This window comes from Ochotona princeps, chromosome 18 (genome assembly GCF_030435755.1).
Source record: "Ochotona princeps isolate mOchPri1 chromosome 18, mOchPri1.hap1, whole genome shotgun sequence".
In the NCBI taxonomy this organism is placed as follows: domain Eukaryota; kingdom Metazoa; phylum Chordata; class Mammalia; order Lagomorpha; family Ochotonidae; genus Ochotona; species Ochotona princeps.
Window position 1 is genome coordinate 15,955,590 of NC_080849.1, and position 21,270 is coordinate 15,976,859.

The 21,270-nt window shown below is 42.6% G+C and overlaps 1 protein-coding gene across 1 annotated transcript in view; it reads left to right on the forward strand.

Annotated features, from left to right (window-relative positions):
- Window positions 1–13,765: 13,765 nt before the first annotated feature.
- The window catches only part of CCDC68 (coiled-coil domain containing 68), a 39,140-nt gene continuing 31,635 nt past the window's right edge, over window positions 13,766–21,270 (forward strand). The window contains exon 1 of the mRNA XM_058676835.1: window positions 13,766–13,883. The gene's annotated coding sequence lies outside the window, so the exon portion shown is untranslated. The remainder of the gene's footprint in view (window positions 13,884–21,270) is intronic.

The window sequence follows — 21,270 nt, forward strand, 5'->3', positions numbered from 1 at the left end:
GGAATTTGAAAACTTTGAAAGGAACTCGCAGGTGTAGTGTTGAGAGAAACCTTTTTACTCTCCAGTCCCCACGCCCCCGCCCCGCCTGTTACACACTCAAGCACAGGTGGAAGGTGGAAAGGTTGATCTTACAGAATAACGGTGAGAAGTGGCTAACAGAGGCCAGGAAGGGAGTGGTGGAGAACATAGAGGAAGGTTGGGTCACAGATGGCAAAACATAGGCAGGTATGAGGAATGAGTTCTAGTACTTCCAGCATGCTAGGGTGGCTGTAGTTTACAACATCTTTGTATTCCAGAGAGCACGCGAGAGAGGCACTCCTTGACGCTAAACATAATAAAGGTAGGAGGAGGTGGAAATGTTGATTACCCTGATTTCATCAATACGCAGACCTACATGTATTGAATTAGCATGCTGTACTGCATAGAGATAAACAATTATTATGTGTCAATTAAAATAAATTGTAAAAATTTGCTGTCAAAATAGGTACAGGCAAGAATAAGAATGAGCTAGGAAAATCAATAAAAGTCTTGAAGGATCTTGCATATGGAGTGCTTCAGGAGAGGCTGCAGGAACTACACTTTGGGCATTTTAGACTGTGCCCTTTGGAGTGCGTCGTTTCAAATCAAGCAGAGTGAATAGACACTTATGTTTCTAGTTAAACTGAAATCTTTCCAGCATTTACATATCATTTTCAGTAATTCTACCATATTGCCTACGTTTTTGGATCTCCCTGCTTTCATCAAGTATGTTTTTAAAGAGTAGACCTGTCTTCTCTTTCTCTGTCTCAACTGACTCCGCAGTGAGCTGGACTTCTTTCTCAGCGTCCATCATCTATTCTGATTTATTTTTCATTCCCATACTCAGTTCATTCCCCACTCTTGATTCATTTTACACAGTAGTCTCCAGATGGCTGCTTCCAATCTACTCTCCTCATTCTGCAAAATTTATCTCCCTAAAGCATCGTTCTGTTCAGGTTCTGTAGGTCTTGCCTGGTGGGTCCATGGGGCCTGGAAGAGCACCCTTGGTAAAGAAGGATAGGCAAGGGAGAGGAGACTGTAAGTTCCAGAATCAGGGTGAAAGAATCTGCATCAGACACATCCAAGATGTTATCAAGAGGGAGCTGGGAAATCTATACCTTACTTAAAGACAGAGGGTGAGTCTGATGGGAAGGAGCTTGCGGGCTGGACGATGGAACACTTGTGTTGAATGTGATCTGAACAGCAAGGTGGCATTAACAAACAAGAAGCAATGTTAAGGTTGGCTTTCTCTGACCTACCTGGTGGATGGCTTGAGTCTGAGGTTGCCTTCCCACTCACACTTACCCTCTGGGATTTCTTGGTGTATAATCTGTGTCCACTGTATGCATTCTTGGTAGGATTGTCAAATGATGAAACACTGACACACCTTGATCAAATAAGGCTTCTTTCCTTGGACTTCTGAGTTGAGTGAAGAGAGCAGAACTGTTGGAGTTGACTCAGGAACTGCAGGGCCTTGTACAGTTGCCCACTGGTCCTGTTTGTTGATCACTGGTCCGGTGTAGCCAACAAGGTTTCTCTCCCTTCGGAAACCTGGTTCGGCAGCTTTTCTTTTGATTCTGTCAGCTTCTCTTGTTAGCAAACACAGGATTCCATTTGCTTTGGATGTTGCCAAGTAACCATCCTCAAGCAGAAGTGGCTCAAAGGAAATCTTTATTTACTTGTAATTAGTCAAGGAGACAGGGGGAGGGACAGTTCCCTGCTGAAGGAATTTGCCAGAACATCCACAGCAAGGTCAGGGAAGTGCCCAGGATGTAGAAAATGGGGAACAGCGGGGCTCTTCCTGTTCAAGTCATGTGCGTCTTCATACAATGTGTCAAGAGTCTGAGTCAGACTTTTCTCTTGTGATGTTCTTGCATGTGCTAGTTGGGGCCCTCCTATGAGTACAATGTTGCAAGATAACTTTCCTGGAACATTCTGTGAAAAATCGACTCAAGCAACTAAACTGTTTCAGATTCTCTGCTGTTGGTTATACATAATTCTGTTATTCCAATATTTCTGTTTAGAACATAGCTTTTGCTGTCTCCTATCTGAGAGTGTTGACTGTTCTCTGACTTAAGAATACCAGCCTGTGCATATTGGATGTTTCTACTTCAAACATTCAGTGACTGCCTGTGACCTGCCAGATTACCACCGGTTGTTAGGCATTAAAGCCTGCCAGCAGTGCCCAAGGTCACCGAGGATGAGGCAACGGTATTCTTTGGCCATAAGAACTACTGGAGACAAGCTGGTGAGGAATGTCCATTTATTCAGAACAAATTCTAGGGTTGTAAAAGCTCAGGGAGGGGGAGACAGGAGGGTATCTTCTGGCAGGCCCGTCGCCCACCAAAGATGTTGTAATTGACTACAACACATGTTTATTTTTCCTTACCTTCCAGTCAAATCAGAAGTCATGTTCCAGGGGTAGGCCTGGGAGTTGTGCTTCAGGCTATGGGCAGGTTAGCTGTAAGCCACACCTACCAGGTGGCTGGCAGACTCTGGAGTGATTGCCCACAAGGCATCCCAAAACATAATGATAATACGCAATTCCATTTCCTTACCCACCATTTCTCTACTTTTCCTACTATCTTCATCAATAAATGACCTGACATTGTCCATCTGTGGCGAACCATTCGAACAAATGCTGACATGCCTTCACATGGTCCCTCTTGCATTGACTCTAGCCTTGGCTGCGTGATCTACTTGAGCCAATGAGATTAGTAAATGTGAGAGCTACAGAGATTAGATAGTCAAATAGGAACAGTAAATTTAAGAAGTCTGTAATGCAACATGGTGACCATAATTAGTAACAACACTTTGCATTCTTTAAGAATCTTTTCCACACACAAAAAGTAAGTTGTGGGGAAATGCATATGTGAATTGACTGGAGCAGCCATTCTGGGATGTATTTTGTGCATGCATCCGTCTTAATTTAGAAAAGCCACCTTCTATCTGGTCAGGAACAGGGTGCTCACAGCTTCCTGGTTGAACATTGCTGCTTTGAAGTCATTGCTTGATCCAACCCTGACCTGGAAGACATGGTTTGACTGTGTGTGGATCACCTGGTGGAAATTTGTACTCATCTTTAAGCGCAGATGCAAACTAGTTCTCAGGCCAGTGATATCTTGTGAATTGTCCTTTTCTCGAACTTCCTATCTTGCCTCAATTATCCTTACTCCTATGCCACTGCTCCATGCAGTGACACGGTGAAAAATAATTCCCCCAATACATGCACCACTCAAAACAATCTTCTTGTTCGTTTGATGTCAATATCTGAAATGCTGGCCAGTCCTTTGAATCTTTGTTTGGACAGATTTTTTTTTTTCATCATACAGATAAGTTAGATTCAGTACAAGAAACTCTGGGGGGCATTTTTTAATCTACTTCAAAATTGAGAAGTGCCAAAAACAAACAACCAACCAAAAAAGCAACACCCTGATTGTTTTTAGAATAGCTTTCTTCAATTCAGTAGCTTTCATTTTCAAGGAAATTGTTTTAAATAAGTAACCCCAGTAAAAGAAAAATCACCAAAAAAACAACATGCCAACAGTCATAAGTAAAAAATAAACCTGGCTTTACAATAGAAACCACACTTGTTGTTTTACTATAGCCTGGTGACGTATTTACGTCAATTTTGAATCTTTTTTTTATCAATAAGATATCAAATAATTGAGTGATTTTACAGTTAATGACAGAAAAGAATTTCATTATTAAATGCATTATTCTATGAGACAGAAAGAAATATTCACAGCGATGGATATCTTTGGGGAGCAGTTAAGATGGCATTGGGAAACCCACATTCCATTCGCGTTCAAGACTCTGCTGTACTTCCCTTCCAATGTCCTGAAAACAAAGACCCTGGGAGGCAGCAGTGATGCCCCAAGTAGTTGGGTCCCTGCCACTCACTCTCCACTTCTGGGTGGCCCAGTCTCAGCTGCTGCAGGCACCTGGGGAGTGAACTAACCCATGCAAAATTTCTCTCTTTTTCTAACAAAATGGGATAGTAAATTAAACATACTCACAGATTTTCTGTTTATCACATGGAGGAAGATGCAGTGCAGTATCAGCTGTGGACCCCGAAGTTCAGCCGTATTTGGGCCTTGGCCATGGCCCTGCGGAGGAAGAGAGGCACACAGGGATCTAGGGCTGTGTGCACTGTTGTGATCTGGAAGCACATCTGAGGTCCTGAGACAAGGGTTAAATTTAACTTAGATCATTAGCCAGATGAAGCTTAGGCTGGAATTTCATCTGTAAACAATCTGACGGGTGATTGGCAGCCTCTCATTATGAAATTGTAGTGATTAATTAACACAGAGCTTAATTAATTTAGTAAGGCAAGGCACAGTATTTCTTTATAGTAAAAAATCAATATTTGAATACTTGGAGCCCCTCCTTTCTGAGTTAATCTCACTCACTTTAAATTCTCAGTTCTTGCTAAGTGTTACATGCTTCCAACTATTAATGTAATTGGGAATATTTATGATATTCTATCCAAGTTATTTTTAGAAGAATGTGCAGTATAAACGAGTATGTTCTTCCATTCTTTTTCAGTTTCCAAGGCATATTTACATTGTACAGATCAGGATGTTAGATTATATTATTAAATGCAAAGATGTATATGGAAACTCTGAAACAGTCACTACCACTTGTATTTGTAGAAATTGGATCAAACACTGTTCTTAAATGCACTTGAATCATTTTGATGTTGTTAATAGTTCTTTCTTTAAATATTACAGAGTCTGTGGAAAGGCCATTCTATCATATAATTTAGCAGTAATGTGTATTTTGCAAATGAACCAAGAATGGGAGGTTTTTATGAGAGAATCCAAAGAGAGATGAGAAGTTACAAGTAGGACAGCTGAGCGTCTCCCTCTGGCTGGAAGATGGCTGCCCAGGAGCTCAGGTGAGGGCTGACCTTGACATTAGCCACTGGACCATCTCAAGCCCTAGCTCAGAACAACAAATGAGAATGCCTTGTTTCCTCAGAGAAGGCAGCAGATGATGTGGCACAGCCCAGCTGTGAGGCACAGAGATCCAGAGATGGGTTAAGTGGGAATGGGTCTGTTGAGACTGAGGCATGCCTGGAGAGCAAGGACTCACTGTGAGACCAGAAGTTCCAGGGGGACCTGTGGGTAAGGTGGGTGGCGAGGGAATCCCTTATTCTTTCTGGTGAGTCAAGAGCCAGAGCAGGGCCCAGTGTAGTAGCCTAATGGCTAAAGTCCTTGCCTTGCACATGGTGGGTCCCATATGGGCTCCAGTTCTAATCCCGGCAGTCCTGCTTCCCATCCAGCTCCCTGCTTGTGGCCTGAGAAAGCAGTCAAGGATGGTCCAAACTCTTGGGGCCTTGCAACCTCGTAGGAGACCTGGAAGAGACCTGGCTCCAGGCTTCAGATCAGGGTAGCTCCATCCAGCCTTTGCGGCTGCTTGGAGAGTGAATCCTTGGATGGAAGATCTTCCTCCCTGACTCTCCTCCTCTCTTTATATCTGCCTTTCTAATAAAAATAAAATACATCTTTTTAAAAATAGAGCTAGAGCAAAGCTTGAGGGGACCCAGAAGGACAGAAATCAAAGAACAGAGAGTAAATCGCTCCCTCTGAAAGAACTGGCAAGTACCCTAGGATCCATGAACAGGGAGCAGTTCCAGGACTGACAGAGTAGCTCACCATACCTAAAGCTTGGGCATAATAGCTTTACCTCTGTGGAACTGCACCTCTTGGAAAAAAATGTCTCCAAAAAAATTAGTAGTCATTTGGTTAAGTTATGTGTTTTAGTAAATTCCATTATTTTTGGATCTCCTTGAGGTTGAACAGAGGGGAACAAAATCACCATAGAACTCAAGCATGGGGTATTGAAACCTAAATGTGTGCACACAAAAGCAACTGTTACTGCTAGTAGAAGTAAGCTGTGGTCTTTCATAGTTCTTTATTTCCAGGAACAGGATGCAAACTTGTTGTGTTTTCAGATTTTAAACTTTTTCATCTGTTTGAATTGTTGTATCTCCTTCTCAAAACTTTAATAAATTATTTTTCAGTTTATTTGCATTAACATATATACTTATAAGATTTAAATGTTTAGATACTAGTCATATTAATTCATCAGCTAGTTGAACTTGTGAATCCTATCTTCATAACATGAAATTTTGTCATTTGATTTCAGAGCTATATCAATCTAATTTTTCTCCAAAAAGATTGTTTGCTTTTCTTAGTCTTTGCTACGTCCTCCTCTAAAGATTTTCAACCTACACTGGTTCACCACATCTTGAAGCCAATTATATATTTCTCCATACATGTGGTAATTCAAATACTTATGTATATATATACATTATATGTACGTATCCTTAGTTTGTAACTCTAGACTTACATACTCAGCCAATTAATTGTGACAGCTTCCCAGGTGACTACCAGCTACTTGAAGCATAAAGGTTTTAATAAAACATTCAGTTTTCCTTTAAGCTACATTCTTCCTTTTTAAAATTCTGGTTTCACGGATTAATTCATTTAACCAGCAGTATTGAGTAAATCTTTAAATGATAGTTATGTTTAAGATAGGTGAGTAACAACCAAAGTGGTGGAAAGGCAGGAAAAAATGCAGAAGGAAAAAAAGCAAGAAAATGACCTTGCATGCCAGAGGGTAATCCGTGCTCTATAAAAACAAAAAAGAACAGTAGCTGTAGGGTACAATGGAAAGAGACCAGCAATATTAAATAAAAAGTGATGAGGGAGATGTCACAGTTGGTGGCATTTGAACAAAAATTTGAAATTGATGGGAGTGCAGGCTTGATGGACTGTTCCACACAGAGGAATAACTAACGCACACGAGGTGACAGTGGGCCTGTGTCACTCAAGCAGCTCCAGGAGGCTAGCTGCCATAGACGCGAAGAACTTAAAGCAGGCGGCAAGGTCAGAGAGGGAGCAGGGGCCAGGTCTTTGTAGCTCAGTTCAAGAACTTTGGTTTTTATGGCAGATAAATGGGGGAATCGTGCTGAGACACATGGCCTTACTCATGTTCTTGAGGATCTCTTGAACTCAGGTCCAGAACAGGTTTTAAAGAGGCAGTACTGAAACCAGGGGCTGTTGTTACCTGAATGAGAAATCCTGCTTATCCCAGAGTGAGGACACTATGTGCTTTAGCAGCAGGGCTGATAGAATTTCCTAGATGACTAGACATAGAATAACAGATGCCTAAGAAATACTACAGGAAGAAAGAATTTGAGGATGTCAAGATTTAGGTCCCCTCGAATTGGAATGATCAAGTTGCCAACCACCAGTGGTACAGAGTACAGGCAGAGCACGGCATGTCAGGGTTCATGATCAAGAGTTGAGTTCTGAACATGCGGTATTTGAGTTGACTGTGAGATAGCCCAGTAGTGACACTGAGAAGGCAAGTAGAAAGAAGAGTCTGGACTCAGGGGACAGCCCTGTTAAGAGAATCCATCCTAGATCCCATCCCAGGGCCTGTTGCACCCAAGGTTCCTTGGTGGAGGGAGCCTGAGCTGCCCTATTGTGTTTTACAGGTGACTGCTGTGTAGTTACTAAGTTCTAGAAGACAGAGACAGTGATAGCAACCATTCCAATGTTGGTCAAACCAGGGTAGAGCTGGTGACTTTGATGAGTCTTAGTATAAACAGCTCATTCTACAGAAGGAAAGAAAGGATCTATAAACCTGTCATGCTGATGAGTCAGTATTGAAAACAATAATAATCTAACAGCAAGGAGAAATCGGAGTAGTTGAAAGGACTCAAGAAGTGAGGCCCATTTTGCAGAAACTGAGACCACAGAGATTGTCACGTGCCTAAGTCAATCAGCCAACCTAAATGTTCTCTTGTGGGATGACATAAAAAGGTATCTTCAGAGAAGTGAAGGAGGAAAAAACAAGTTGATCATCTGGGCCAGGTTCCCGCTTGAGCTGGAGAATGAGGCCAGCACCCAGAACCACAAGTGTTCCATCTCCTGTGTTGCCACATGACTCCTGAACGAATCCTTGCCTGCCCTAGGCTAACTCAAGGACGTTGACTTTTCATTTCCAAAATTCTCATCTTTGTAACAAGCCATTAGCCAAAGTATCAATAAAGGCATTAACCAACAACAGCAACAAAACCCCAGAAACAGAGATCTGGATATTAAACCACACTTATCCTATGAAGCAATGCTGTCACAAAAAGCCTGGGGAGCCAAATCTCATAACCCATTCAAAGTGCCTTGAAAAATAAATTGTGGATCCATAGTCTTGGATTTTTAACTAAAGTAATGTGAAGAGAGTTGAAAGGCAGTTAAGTACAGAAAGTATAGCTCATTTGGCTTGGGAAACCATTAGGTTTTCTTCTATTGCTGCAGAACAAATAAAAAACAGTAACAAAGTGTGAACTGATGTCCTTACTAACTGAAGGCAGATTGAGGGGAAAATGGGAGAAAGCAAACAAATGTAGGCTCTATCTCTAATCAATGATCAATAAACATTATCTGACAGGATCTTCCAGTAGCTTTTCCAGCCTTTACTTAGCTTCTGTAAACTTAGAACTTGTCCCCTTTCTACATCTTTCTGAGAATGGCTCAGCCTCTCAGGGAAAAGACAATTATGATTACAGCTATTGATAAAACGGAGTGAACTAAATTCATCTGCTACAAAGAGCCTAGAGAGATGAGAATTTATTCAGTCCATGGGGGTGATTTGAAAGGCATTTCTGGAAGGACAGTTTTGCTAAGAAGGTGATAGCTTTTTTTTTCTTAAAGATTTATTTGTTATTTTATTGGAAAGTCAGATATACAGAGAGAAGCAGAGACAGAGAGAAAGAGCTTCCATTCACTGATTCACTCACCAAGTGGCCTCAACAGCTGCAGCCGAGACAATCTGAAGTCAGGTGCTCTGAGTCTCCTCTGGGGCTCCCATGCAGGTGCAGGGTCAAAAGGCATTGGGCCAACCTCCACTGCTTTTGCAGGCCACAAGCAAGGAGCTGGATGGGAAGTGGAGCAACTGGGACATGATCTAGTGCCCACATGGGATCCAAGGTGAGGATTTAGTCAGAAGGCCATCATGCGGGGCCCAAGAGAGCTAAACTTTTAAGTGATACTATCCCGACTTATTTTTCACAGAAGCATATTGGCTCCCTGCTAAGAGTTAACTATTACAACTGGCATTATTTCTGATTGGTTGGTGTCTCTGCTCAACCAGTAGGCACATATTTTGAATAATACTCTTGGTTATGTCATGGTTTCTGTGTCTATTATAGGAAAGCAAACTTAGGAAAAGCTGCACCTGCTCGAACAGACTTGTGTATATAAGGAGATGCTCATATATTGTTCACAAATGTTTGCTCAGAGTTTTGTCATTGAACTCACAACAACAGGAGTTTCAGTTCTCACAATGATTTTTCTTTCTTTCTTTCTTAGCATAGGTGAACAACAAGTTGCTTCCGGGACATTTTGTGTGTTACTAAAGGGTTGCTCCTATTGCTAACTCGTGTTAATCTCCTAGGGTCAAGCTGTACTGATCTGTTGGGTGATTTCCCAGGCTGTCTGAATGTTGGATTGTTGTGTGCCTTTTTCTCTGCGTGACCTTGAAAGGCTTCCCACAATAGTAAGATAATTATACTGAAACATGCTCTCCTAGAATCACAATAGTTACACTCAAGGTGCAACTTCAATTCTACCTCCACTTGAGGCCTTCCCTAATATAAGAACCAATATTAATTGTCTCCTAGTTTTCCAGTAGTTACTGGTTCTACTTTAACTCTGCAATGATTTGTTGCTCAAGCATATTTTAATGTATTATGTAACTGTGTTAATAGTTACTACCATGTGTATGTGTAAGATAGTAATTTAAAATGTTTATTTAAGACATAATGATAAAAATGGAGCCTTACCCTCAACACAAGGGCTGGCATAGAGTGGAGGGATTGCTCTTCCAGGTGGATAAAATATACTTGGGGCACTATATTTTCTCCAGCAGTCAAAGTGTGAAATTACAGCTGAATGTGCAAGATCTGGGAGTCCCAGAGAGCTAACTTTTGTCAAATGAATGTGGTAATGACCACATTCATACTCCGTTCTTCCAAGAAGTACCACAAAGACCAGGAGACCTGTGGGAATAGGGAAGAACTGAGGACTTGGAGGATTTTCCTAATGCCAGGTATTTCTTAGGGTGTCACATGAGTGCATCATGGGAGAGTGAGAGAATAAAGGAGAAAGGCAGATGGAGGGATCGCCCAGGAAGCAATGGGAGCATGCCTCTTGCACAATTACGCAAAGCTGGCTGAATTTATGTGCTAAATATGGGAATATTAATAACCAGACCTAATTCATACCAGTAGTAATGGGCCCCAATGATGATCACGTTTTAATCCTGAAATTGGTGGATATCTTATATGCCTAGTGACTGTAGGTGCGATGAAGTTGAGGATCATAAGATGGAACAATTATGATGGGTTATCCAGTTGGCTCAGTGTAGTCACAAAAATCATTATAAGTAAAAGAGAGCTAGTCAGTGTCAGAGAGAGGATACTATTTGTTTTAAATGCAGAGAAAGAGGTCAGCAAACAAGAAAATGCTACAAAAGGCAAGGGAACAAGTTCTCTCCTAAAGCATCCATCAAGGAACATGGTCACGTGTTTACACTGACATAGCTCAGTGACTATTACGTCAGGCTACATAACGTGATGATGACAAGCTTGTATTGTTTTAACAACCAGGTTTGTGGCTGGTTGTTATAGCAGTCAATCATAATACAATACCAAATTCAATGTATCAAACATTCTAAAGGAAGCCCTAAATAGGACACCCCACAAAACTGGGGAGCTTAGAGAGGTTTCCCTACATTTAGCTAACTAATTGAAGAGATGTTCCCAGGACCAACAGGAAGATGAAGATCAGAAACATTTTGATCCACAAGGTGGAATGGGGAGGAAACCAGAACAAAAAAAGACATACAGTCGGAAACCAGAGCTGGCTGAGAGTTTGAAAAACCATCCATCTTTACCAGAAGACAGCATACCAGAGAACAAGTGGGAGGGAGAGGTGATTCTTACCTCCTGAGAGTTATTTATGCTTTAAACTGCAAGTCATGGGGAAGGCAATGAGGTGTTTTTTTTGTTTGTTTTTTTTGTTTTCTTTTAAAGATTTTATTGTTATTGGAAAGCGGGATATACAGAGAGGAGGAGAGACAGAGAGGAAGATCTTCCATCCAATGCTTCACTCCCCAAGTGAGCCGCAATGAGCCGGTACACGCCAATCCGATGCCGGGACCAGGAACCTCTTCCAGGTCTCCCACGCGGGTGCAGGGTCCCAAAGCTTTGGGCCGTCCTCGACTGCTTTCCCAGGCCACAAGCAGGGAGCTAGATGGGAAGTGGAGCCGCCGGGATTAGAACCGGCGCCCATATGGGATCCCGGGGCTTTCAAGGCGAGGACTTAAGCCACTAGGCCATGCCGCCAGGCCCAATGAGGTGTTTTTTATAAAGGATTTGTCTATGCCTACTATTGGAAGTTGGAATGACATAGAAAATATTGCATTATAAATAACATCCACACAAAAATAAACTGATCAAAACTATAAGCCTGAGTCTGAACATCACACGTGAGAAGCATTGAATGTCACAAGGCAGGGCATCACATTTGTGGTCAAGTCCACTTTGAATATGGGTGACATTTTTGTACTGTGCCCTAGGAGGAAGACAGTATCTGCTATTCTATCCTGTACCCTAAATCCATTCCAGTTTTAGTGAATTCCACCTGCGGGTAAAGGAACAGGGATTCGTTCTGTAGGGGTGCCAAGCATCGATTGGCAATGCCTTAGTACCCAACAAATTTCTACTAACCTCTATCAGTCTGACCTCTCTCAGACCAAACTAAAGTCATTCCACATTGTTTAAAATACAATGTTGGGTAAAATGTTAAAATGTGAAGGGAGGCAGCTTTGTAAAATTTTAGATGATTTGTGCATGTACTGTCATGAAAAGAGAAACTGAAGGTCATATCCACATCCACCCATGAGAGGTTTCATTTTCCTACTCTGATTTCCTAGCATAGATTTCAGTTTAAAATATCATCACATTTGGGAATCCAGCTTCCATCAATGAATTTTTGGAGGAAACAGTTCACAGCATATTTGCAAAGACTTAGACAAAAATATTTTTATTTCATTTTTACTATGACTAATATTTTTTTTAATAGTTCAAAGACAAAATGGAACCATGTTTTCTCTGTGGTACATATCAGGCCATCCATCTTGTTTTCCTGTGATAAGCACGACTAGTAGAGAAGTTGATTTCCCTCTTGGAGAAGAATAATGTCCAGAAACAGAGGGAGGTAGAACCAGTAAGTAGCGCAGCATCAGATGGTGGACACTATCCCAGCCCAGAAGAAGGAAATGTTGTGTTTATGGGACCAACTTGTAAAGGCAAACAGCCAGCAAACCACAGCAACACAACGCAGCTCCGGCAGCTGGATTTCTTCGATGTTTAAGATAGTGATAAACTCCCACAGCTAAATGTGGAACATGATTTGTCTATACATATACATATATTTGTTCAATAGCATTGCAAGGATTAATTAACACAATATTACCCAAGAACCATCAACTTGGCACTTCTCCAAACTGGGCTGCAATCCACAAATATCTTAGGTGAGAAAAAAAAAATCTCTCTGGCTGTGGTAGAAGTTAGTAGATTCCCAGAAAAATTCTGAAAAGTTGTGTGCCCTGAAATATTTGGGCTGCAATTTTCAAATAGGCTATACCCAGGAGAGGTGGCAGAAGTACTTGCTATCCAAAGCCCTGAATGTTTAGGAACCTTCATAGTGACCAACCTGCAAGACTGCCCAGTGGTCAAATTTGGGACAAGGTGAGCAATAAAATAAGTAACAGAGCATTGAATTATAGCCCAGAGGATAAAATTAATATGCATGAAACCATACGAGTATACAAACGTAACTGAATTGATGCATCAGTGACAGGAGAGGGAAAAGCTTTCCTTAGCGAAAAATTCCAAATAATAACGTACTAGGAGACACACCAGAATTTCAGAGTGGAATATAATCCATCCTTCTCCTAGGTCTGGGCTGAAATGAAGGACCCCCATCAGAAGAAGTTAGGGAAAAGTGGCAAACAGTTAACTTTGCGGTGGAGCAATCCCTTATCCAAGGGTTCAGAGTCAACACCTGCAAAGAAGTCCTACTCCAGGAGAAGAACAAGGGCTTCCCCCAGCCCTGCCAAACCCCACAGCCACCGCACTGAGTAGCACGTCAGACGAAACCAAATGAAGGACTCTCAAAACAAACAAACAAGCAAACAAACAAAAAAAAACTTCAACAGAAATCTTCCAAAGCCATGTGAGTGAAGAAGAGACTAGAACAGCATCACTGGGAAATGCAGAAAACCGAACGCAGCGACACGACGTGGTGTAGGCAGGGGACATCCAGAAAAAAGTCAGCAGAGAAGTCAGCCGGAAGCCTGGCGTTCAGTGACGGCTCTTAATTTCTCAGTTGTGTTAGTGTACCGAGGTTAGTAAGATGTGACCATTAGAGGGCACTGGCTGGAACCTACTGGAAATTGTGTGATCCTTGCAATTTTGAAGGGGAAGATCTCAAACTATTCTAATATAAAAAATTAATATAGAAAATCAAGTAAAAAATTATGAATTTTGGGTAACAATAGAACTTCCGGAAAAAGCAGCAATCAGATGTGGGTTTTGTGCACAGGGCGTGCGCGTCCCGGGTGCAACAGGAGACGACGCTCCTCCCCGGAGTCCGAACTCTGCCCTGGACTCGCCCCGCAGGGCGGAGTTCCCTTCTGCAGCTTTCTGGGAATCCACTCTGGCACCTAGGCTAAGTGCCCGGGGTGGAGCAGCGCTGGGACCCCGCGCTGGCCGAGCGTCCTCCCGGGTAGGCGAGCCCTGGCGACGGCGGCGCGCCAGGTGAGTGGGTGTGCAGGTGCCCTGGGAGCGGGTTTCTCTCACTGAGCTCAGTGTTCCCAGGGTATTTCCGGTTGTGGGTCCTTCAGCATATTCCTCGCTGTAAATTCCAATCTGGAGATTGGATTCCTGGGACGCGAAGTTAATGTGACTCGCCTTTTTCCGAGAAAGTTGCTGTCCTTCGCTTGGCGGGCACCTGATGGTTTATTTATCTGCTCATTACACGATCCCTTAGGCAGGGTTGGTATTTTATACTTTCACCTTCCTGTTTGTGCTGAGTGGCTCCCCACGATTTCTGCCTGCTGCTTTTAGGGGCCTTGGAAAAGACTCCTCAGGAAAAAGCTGTCATCCAACTTCAGCCTGAACAGGTCCCTGCGCCCAGAATTTTTAAGAGCAAATTGAATGAAGGGGGTTGGCTTGCTCTCTGTTCATGTGGCTTCCCTAACGCCGGTGTAGTCAGAGCAGACAGCCCGCCGCCTCGGGACAGTTTTCTGCTGTTTGTGTGGAGGGGCTTTAGGGCATTTTGAAGCTGGCTGTTAGAGGCCTGACCAGCTTTGCAACGGAGCAGTGTTGTCTAACTGATACAAGAGTGCACCTGTATAGATGTGGCTTTTAAACGGGGAGATTCCCCAACCCTTTTTTTTTCTTCAAAAAGCAAAGAAAGAAAGAAAGAAAACGAATGTAGGGATCAGATCATGCAAAATCAGCCTTGACAGAAAAAAAAAGCTGTGCTGCTCACTATTGAGGAGTATTTGTTTTATTTCAGGAATCCAAATTTCTTTCATTTATTTTTTTTTTTTTAGCATACAAGTGTATAGAATGCAGTGAGCATTAGAATACAAAAGGGAATTATCCTGTATTGGAATAAGGAAAAGATAATGTGCCCTTTTGATTTTACCTGCTGTATTAAATATTCAGGGTCTGCTTTCCCAGAAAGCTGAGCTGGGCCGGAGTGTCAGGTGTTCTCCAGGCACAATTGCTGCTCTTGTTTAACTGTGGCATGACCGCCCTCCTCCCGTTCCCCCACACCCACGGTTGGAGAGTGAAGACGCCTGACAGTTTCAATTTTTGCTCGAGGTAGGGGGTATCTTGAGAACAGGTTATACTACCTGAGATCTAGACAAACATCTTAAAGTTCTTATCCTTTGGTATTTACCAAACTAAACCTGTTCAAACTACAAAGGGGCATTTGACACAAATTCAGATGTGATTTTGTGGATTAATAATGTGCGTATTAATCTTGAGCTTTTTTGTTTGTTTGCTTACAGTATGTTCCATGTAGACTTGAGCTGTAAAATAAATTTTGGCCAAAGATGAAAAGTGAGTTGTACTTTTCTTAGAGAAAAATAACTTCCAAAGAAAAATAATGAAGCTTTGGAAGGGACTTTAAGTGTCTTGGGGAGTAGTTTCCAACCTTATGAATTGAGGCACTTGTATCAAAATTGTATGTCCATTCATTGATTGAAACCATTTCATAATGGAAAATATTACCCTGAATTTCATCATAACATTTTAAAATTAGTTCACATTTTACTAAGCACAGAAACAACCACATACACGTGTTTGGAAAATAAAAGCCACTTTAATGTGTGTGTGTGTGTGTGTGTGTGTGTGTGTGTGTAGCGTCAGAGCCTGTGTGGTGCATCTGTGAGTTTGTGAATCTGTTTTCTCATTCACTGACCCAGTATTTATTGAGCATGTATTGATCAGGGCTCTGAGTCAGCACAGAGGATTCCAGCTCAGTGTTGTCTGCCACATGTCTGTCCTCATGGAATCTGCTCAGTCTTCAAGTCCTTCAGGGCATACTAGCTTAGGGACCACATCCATGACCATCCATCAGTTCTGACAGTGCCTGAAACTAGATGAGTTTACACCGATTTAAGCAATGCCTTTAAAAAATGTTGAGGAATTTGTTATCCCAATCAAGTTTCTTTTTTCTTTCCTTCAAGTTGGGAAAGAAGAGTAAATAGCATGGAAGTGTATGATCCGTGTCCTTGCTCCTCTTTTTCAAATTATGCTGGTGAATTATGAAGACAGATGATTTCATTTCAAAGAAATCTAATCGTGAGGTCAAACCACTTGTTCTCAAAAGATGAATCCAATCTATCATCCTGAAGATTTACATGCACTGTGTCGTGGTTACTGAGACCCTCCAAGCCTGCTGAAGTCTTGGTCACGTCTTCAAGTGGGTGGCACAAGAATCGCCCAGTCATTTCCTGACTGGTTGAGAGACCGCCAATGGTGAATCTTCTCCCTGCAGGTTCCTGCCCAGACAAGGAGGGGTCAGGCAACACTTAAAATCCCCCAATCCTTCCGAAAGCCTTTGATGTCTCTCCCCCTCTCATTTTAAGAGGTAGCCTACCTCCTGGTCCTCTCCCAGGGGTCCTTTCCCCTTCCTCTTCTTTCTACATTCAACTCGTTACTTTGCAAGTAATACTTTTTTTTGAAAGATTTATTATTTATTTTATTACAGTCAGATATACACAGAGGAGGAGAGACAGAGAGGAAGATCTTCCGTCCGATGATTCACTCCCCAAGTGAGCCGCAACGGCCAGTGCTGCGCCAATCCGATGCCGGGAACCTGGAACCTCTTCCGGGTCTCCCACGTGGGTGCAGGGTCCTAAGGTATTGGGCCGTCCTCGACTGCTTTCCCAGGCCACAAGCAGGGAGCTGGATGGGAAGTGGAGCTTCTGGGATTAGAACCGGCACCCATATGGGATCCCGGGGCTTTCAAGGCGAGGACTTAAGCCGCTAGGCCACGCCGCCGGGCCCACAAGTAATACTTTTTATTTCTGTACTAAACTGAGGAAAGAACCCACTGAGCTTTCTGGTAACAGTTACACTTGTAGATATGCTGAAGATAATAACTGTAGCACAATATCATAATGATAATGTTGACAATAGATGAAGAATAACTTTCTGATAAGTTGTATGGAACTTGTTGATAATATATGTGTTTGTGCTTGTGCTAATGTTTGCATGCTTTTTCTTCCAAAAATATTTTGTTTCATATCTAAGCCTTTTAATACACATATGTATTATTTACATAATGTTATTATATGTGTTCATTTCTGCTTAAGAAAATGACAAGATTATCACTTGGAAACCGACCTTGGCTTCAGTGTTAGCACGCATGTTTGGTATATTGGGCATGAGTTTCAGGTATAGTCACCTGAGATTTAGCCAGCTGACACTGGATGTCACCATTGTGCTGTATAAGGCAGCTGCAGAGCAGGTATGCTGATAAGTATTCGGGGCATGGTCATTCTCTTCAAGAGATTGGAGCTTCGTGAGTTCACTTCTCATGGTACTTTTGTTGGAAGTGCTTTTGCAGTTTCTGCTACGTGACCTCTGTATGATAGTGGTCAAGAGAGAAGAAACAAAAATGCAAACTGAAAACCCAGAAAGCACAGAACCAGTGTGAGCTCTTGGGTTGCACACTGACACCCTGGTGCTGGCTGACTGGGTAGGAGGATGTGAAGCAACTCCCTTAACAAAAAGGAAAGTTGGAAAACAGTGTCAGGATCCAGTGTGCTGTACTTGCCAGCCTGGGCAGCAGGAAGAGTGGATCAGTGTGTTCAGATATGTTCAGAGGTCTCTGGGGGCCAGTGCTGGCATTGCTGCCACTGCACATGAATAACACTCAGTGTCAAACTCCTTCCCTTTCCTGCACGGTAATGTGTTTTATCACCCCTATCATCAATAAGCCTGGCGGTCTGGTCTGAGTGGCATTTCCTGTGGGACACCCAGCCTGCTGAGAAAACTCTTGTGCTTCTGCTCCTGCTCCAGGGAGTGAGGAGCAGTGAGGCTGGTAATATTCACATGATGGTGAGTCCCTGTGTCCGCAGGCTGGAGGTTGACGCACTGGGTGACTCAGAGCTACCCAGCACCTGCCTGGGAAGCTTCACTCTGGACCAGCAGTAGATGCTGAGACCATTTGGCTTCATTGCCCCTTGCCTGGACTGTCCTTGCAGCCTGAGACAGTGTTACAAAGTTCGCTGTGTCCTGCCTTTCCTTCAGTGTTTGGGGAGTCAGGCCAGTCTTAACTAAATCTGCTTAAACATACCCAAAGAGACCACTCCTTAGAAAAACAAAAAGTTTAAGTCTATGTGCAAAGGAAAGCTCTGCAATATTAGAGAGACTGATGGGAGACATTGCCTGATGCATGGCTCTTAGAATGCTGCTTGAAGCAAATGCCAGCTCTGCTTTGGCTCTCCTTGTGCCCGGAGCCCTCTTCCTCCAGGCACAAGAGCCTTGCACCTTGTTTCGTTCGCATCTTGCTCCAGTGCCAGCCCCTCAGAGCGGCTTCCAGGAACAGTCGTCCAAAATAGTACTCCCTTTTGTCCTGTTCTGCGGGTCTGCTTTTCTTCAGGGCACTACCACTGCTTCCCATACTTGTTTGTTTATTTAGTGTGCACCTTTCTCTGTATACAAAGTCTCTTGGTTCACTGCTGCAGCCTCAGCGCCTGACAAGAGTATTCAATAAACACTGACCATAGGGCTGAATGAGTCAAGGGTTAAGAATGGAAACACCTATGTTAGAGTTGCCAGGCTACACCCAGTGCCTGTGTTTGTTTCTGACGGCAACTCTAACCAGTCCCCAGAAGCCCTGTGGAGGAAGTACAGAAACGTGTCACCTCCCACTTCTAGAAGTTGGCACACAGATCGATGTGTCTGCCGTTGGTTCCTCCTGAGGGCAGTGAGGGGGAGTCTGTGCCAGTACTCTCCGTGACTCCTTGGCACTGGCTGCCATTTGTGGTCTTTTTTTGGCACATGCAAGGACCACGGTTATCTCTGCCTTCATGCTGACCTGGTGTGGTTCTTGTATGGTCATCTCTGTTCAAGTTTCCCCTTTCTGTAAGGCTGTCAGTTTTATTAATCCACAGGCTAATGGTTGAATGAGAGAAATGGAACTGAATTTCACTTGGGTATAAAGGATTGTTACCTGATCATCATGGACTGCCTCCCCTTTTGGGGTTTCTAGTTTTACATGTGGCAGCAGGACCTTACATCTGCCATGACCAGGATCTTGCTTGGGGCTACTGCATAATTACACCTGTAACAATGCCTTGTATGTATCTGTCACATGTTTCTTCAGCTATTTGCATGTCATTGTATGGAATAGTAGACTTAAGTGCCCAGTGATCTGTTAGTTTAGCCCATGGATTACAGTTTACAGTTATGTATATACGTTGTGTAGATTGTAAGCTTTCCACTAAATGTCAAAATTGTTGGTCAAGGATACTGACAGGTTGCTGATGTATTAGCATTAAAGTGCCAGTGTCAAAGACTTCGTAGTCTCAAAATCCTCCCAAGCAGATTTTCCTTTGTAGCCCCTCTCAGATGCAGACTGCTTAAAATATTACCTGGTTCTTCCCCTTCAGAGAGGCAAAACGATCAGATTGCTTGTCAAAATTAATTGTAGATAATTATCTCATATTTTACTTACTGATTAGACCAACATGTACAACTCATTTACTATGCATTACCTTTGCTAAATGCTTGAACAACCTCATGTTCATTATTGTTGTTAATAATTACTACCCATTGCATTTTTTCCTGCTAAGGAAACCAGGCACAGAGCAGTTAAGGGTTTTGTCCAAGATCACACAGCATCTTGGTGGCGGAAGGAGGCTGAGAACCTAGGTTGCCTCTAACCCTTTGAGTGGTGGAATCTCTTTCTGGCCTCATGGAAAAATTCAGAGTTTGATAGAACAAAGCAGAGCCTGTTTTGTCAAAGTTCAGGTGACGGAGTCCTGCTTGCTGGACCGCCCACTTCCTAGGAGCCAGTTTGCAAAGCCAAGTCTGAGAAATAAGCCCTCCTGGCATGGTGCCACTTGTAAGCCGTCTTCAATCCATTCCAGCGTAAAACAAATAAAAGTCTTTCCTCACTTTAATTAACTGATTGTATTTTATTCTGAAAATTTTATCTGCCTAATCTACTTCTGGCTGGAATAAATGCTCGCCTGGGTTTTCCCCAGGATGGTAATGCCATATGGTAATTTGGATTTTGCTGTCTTATGTTCCTCTTGGGGTTTCTCATACAAATCGAGGACTGTGGGCAAAAAAAGCTTTGTGAGCCAATGAGAACAATGGAATTGAATTTCAGTTAGATATAAAACACTGCCAACAGATAGGCGTGAACCACGTCGCCTTGTATTGGCTACTTGCCTTTCCTGGTAATTTATAAAATCAGACATAAGCCAGAGTTGATAACAACTGTCCACGGGTGCTGTGGGAGACCAACAGTTTCTGTGTTTTAAACCTCCTTTTCACAACTGTAAGTGTTAGTATGCCCATTCTACAGATATGTGAAGCTAAGATTTTATTTAACTGGTTTTAGGTGGCTTAACAAGTGTTGGAAAAGGTAGGATTTTTGAGTTATCCTTGTGTGGCAGAATTCCTCAATTGCAGGACTAAAAGGGCCACCATGGAGTACAGTTTAGCATATCTGAGATGAGGTCAACGGAATTTTCAAGTTCAGAAAGATGCTGAGGATGCTGTGGGACTTGTTCTAAAGGGAGTTCATTCCTGAGCAGAATGCCTCTTCTCTGTTGGTACGTACAATGCAAAACATGCTAAAAAGAAAAACAAAGGTAAACCTATAAGATGAAACTGCAGATCAAAGAGGATTGAACCTAAGGAAAAACTTAACTAGGTCTGTTCCCATCACTACTGTCACCTGGAAGGGTGAGGTTGTCACTCTGTTTGCCATGGGTTTTCTCTGTTGCAACAGCTCAACTATGGCCAAACAGCAGAAACCGTGTACAGACAGATAAATGACCAGGGCAGTGTTACAGTAAAGCTTCATTGACAAACACTGAGAATACAATTGAGTTAGAAGATACATCCATTTTTGTGCAGAAGAGCTTTGAAATCAAAACCAGGCCAACATGTCATGTTTGTTTTTAATGTAAAAATGCATAGTAAAATGAAAATTTTAGGTTTTAATTTAAGAGTCCATACAGGAAACCTTTTCAATTGAAAAATTTGCATTCTTATGTAGTACATTTGAAACTAGTCACGTATCGTTGAATATAGTTGTGTTATCATTCTTAACCATTTGACAAAGGTTTAACACAAAGATTGATAAAACACTGTATTCATAGCACAACTGATAAACATGTTATCCTTCTGATTTTTTTCCCCTCCAATGATTCAGAAGCGTAAGAATGCAGGCAGGTGGTGTTGTGCCCCAAGGTAAGTTGCTACTTAAAAGACTCAGTCTTTACCAGAATGCCTGGGCTCCAGTCCTACCTCTGCTTCCAACTTTCAACTTCTAACTAACGCACATCGTGGATGGCAGCAGACACTTGCTCAAGTACTTGGGTCCTTGCCACCATGTGGGAGACCTGGTG